The sequence below is a fragment of the Bidens hawaiensis genome, unplaced genomic scaffold (assembly GCF_021521415.1).
Source record: "Bidens hawaiensis isolate Kalapana, Puna unplaced genomic scaffold, B.hawaiensis_p1.1 tig00004327_1, whole genome shotgun sequence".
In the NCBI taxonomy this organism is placed as follows: domain Eukaryota; kingdom Viridiplantae; phylum Streptophyta; class Magnoliopsida; order Asterales; family Asteraceae; genus Bidens; species Bidens hawaiensis.
In genome coordinates, this window is record NW_027491261.1 from 2,424 (window position 1) to 5,689 (window position 3,266).

General features: G+C 30.5%; 1 long non-coding RNA gene across 1 annotated transcript; it reads left to right on the forward strand.

Moving 5' to 3' along the window:
• The first annotated feature begins 664 nt into the window (after positions 1-664).
• LOC143626257 (uncharacterized) lies at positions 665-1,103 on the forward strand. Its single transcript, XR_013152403.1, has 3 exons — positions 665-724; positions 819-907; positions 1,013-1,103. It is a non-coding gene; the product is annotated as an uncharacterized LOC143626257 (long non-coding RNA).
• Positions 1,104-3,266: the final 2,163 nt, after the last annotated feature.

The following is a 3,266-nucleotide window of genomic DNA, read 5'->3' on the forward strand; positions in this document are numbered from 1 at the left end:
AAATAACCTTACTTTTCTTTCTTAATTTGGATGTGCTAAGTTTTGATTGTTATGTCAATGGTCTGTAGGTGCTTTAAACTTGTTGTAAAACAATGGCCCCATTCACACCGTTTTTCACCGAGGTTCTTTATAAAAACTTGAGAAAAGTATCCAATGGATCAGAGGAAAGTATTCTCTTTTGCAGTTTTCCTAAAGTAGAAGGAAAAGTAAGTGGTTTTATATGACAAAAAGGTGTTCTTAGTCTTCATATATTTCTGAAATACTTAGATGAATAATAATTTGTGTGTCAGGGTGGTGATCGTATTGAACAAAGTGTTAGCAGAATGATGACAATCATTGATCTTGCATGTAATATTCGCGAGCGCCTCAACAAACCTCTGAAAACACCACTCAGGTAATAAAATAGTTACTAGTGGCAATTTTTACCCATTTAGTTATATGTTGGTTAACTAAATATAACAGTTAGCCAAAACAGGAAACTCTATGTGACTAAACCGGTCAACTATAAGTTCTCTATTAAGATAATATTTTTAATCATATATGAAACTAATGTTTACAGTATATATAATATGTAAATTAACACTATAAGCATTTTAGACAAAATGTTTTTTAGGTCAATCCTGCCCGGCTTGTTTTGACTCACCCCAAATTGCCTAACCTGCCCATGATTGTTGTACATCCAGATGCTGAGTTTCTTGATGACATTTGTGGCAAATTGAAAGAGGTCATAACTTATATAGTTTTTTTTTACAAAATCTTTGTTACCTTTATGTTACCTTTTTATTTATCTTAACTGTTTGGTTGAATTTGCATTGCAGTTTGTGTTAGAGGAGCTTAATTTTAAATTTGTTGTACCATGCAATGATCCTTTGAAGTATGCCTCGTTACGTGCTGAACCTGATTTTAGGTACTTTAAACTTTAAAGCTCCTCTCTTTTTTCTTTAATCTCTATTTTGTGTTATTTTATGTAATAATCATGAAATAAACTCATTTACTGCATTTAACCTAACAGCGTGTTTGGTAAAAGACTGGGAAAATCAATGAGAGTAGTTGCAGATGCAGTGAAGGCAATGTCACAAGAAGAGATTTTATCTTTTGATAAATGTGTATGCTGGCTTTTGAATATTAACAAATACTTCGGAATATTTGTAACATTTTGACTCACGTTGTCTAATATATATATAATTTTGCTATATTTGTGTATTTGTGTAATTAATGTGAAAATTAGTAATTATGCAATATATATTTATATAATATTTTTTTTATAAAAAGTATACAATGACACGCATAAATGTTTGTCATAAATGTGAGTAACGAAAGCGTGCCATGCTTGTATGTCATAAACGCATGTCACAAATGAGTGTTATTAAAGCGTGTTATATAATGACACGCAGGTGCATGTCATATTTTGTTTATGACAGGGGCTTCAACGACGCGCATTTGCGTGTCATGTGTACCCATCAATGACACTCATTGCGTGTCATTGAAGGCCTTTTTTCTAGTAGTGCTAATTCCCGGGTTTGGGAATTTGTTTTAGAACTTATGATTTTCCGCTGATTACATGCTCTGAACTGGTTTTCAAATAAAATGTATTGCTTTGGGTTAAACTTTTGTTAAGTTTTGGGATTCTTGATACTTATTATTCCGCTGTTATTTACTCTGAACTTGTTTTAAACAAAACGAATTTTCTTGGTTTTAAATTTTTATGAATTTTGGATATGATTACCAACTGTAAGATTCCCGGGAATCGGGGTCTTACAACATATTAGCTTATTACATAAAAAAAATATTATGTAACAGGTTTAAATAACAATTTAACTTATGCAACAAAGAAAGAAATTATATGTTTTTTTAAAATAAAATTATGTAAACAAGTTTACATGTTTCATACTTTAAGTTACATGAACATATTAACAGACTTAACACATTACAAGAACATATGTTTCTTACTTTAAGCTACATTTAACATATTAACAAATCACAAGCAAATTATATTATCTCATAAATATGGTGTTTGTTACTTTTACTTACATGAACATTTTATCAAATTAAACATTAAATTATAACTTTACATAACATTATATGAACACACTATCAAATTACATATTAAAGTATAAATTTACATAAGTATTTTCACGGTAAAAACATATTTATATGTTTCTTACTTTAGGGTACATGAACATACCCGTGAACATATTAACAAAGTTACATGAACATATTATCAAATTACAAGTTTACATAACATAATATCAACTTATGTAAACAGGTTTATATGTTTCTAACCTTACGGGTATATGAACATATTAAGAAACTTAAATGAACATATTAAGAAACTTAAATGAAAATTATATGATTACATAAATATAATGTTGTTACTTTTTAACTTACATGAACATATAATCAAATTACATATCAAAGTATAGTAAAAACATTATTACCTCAAATTCTTCACTATCCATCGCCTCCATCGTTTCTTGTTAACGGTTTCAATTTCCCCCTGCCAAACCCCCTGTTGCGAATTTCTTCATTCTCTCTTTCTTTCAGTTTTTTCTTTGTCCAGAAACTAATCGGGCTCAATTTTTCATTAACCCGTACACCCTTACATTCGGTGCGGGTTTTCACCACTTGATAGGGTTTTCAAAATAACCTATCCACTCAATTTTTGTTACTTGTTCGTCCACCCACATTGCCTTCTTTCCTACACCACCGTCATTCTATTGTCATCATCGCTACCAGTTCTCTAAGCCGGATTTCCTCACCTTCCTTCCACATTCTAATCACGTTTGGTAATTGATTGCACCATCACTTTACTGAACTCTAAATCTATAAGATTCCTCATGCGCTTGAGTAAAAAAACCTTATGCTGAATTTTTTTTGAGATTAGGGCAGACAACCAATCAACGATGATTTAGGTTTCCAACAAAGTGAATAGGTAATGTTTCTGCCTGAATCAATTGGATGTTTGTCGAAAACCATTGTGTCTTTATGGATTTAATTGTGAAATTACAAGAGTATTTTTTGGGGTTTTTCAAGTTATAAAATTTTGGCTTCTAAAAAAGGACTAGAAACAAGGCTGTTCTAAAGGTATTACTAATCAACGGATAAACAATAACTCGGATTTATATATTTTCGTTTTTTTCATCAAATTTTTGTGTCTATAACATTGTTAATGGCTGTTACAGGTAACTCTCAGCCAATCTTCTTTGGTAAGGTTTTCTTTTAGCTTCATTTAAAAGCATTTTGTATTATCAAATATAGAAACTTGA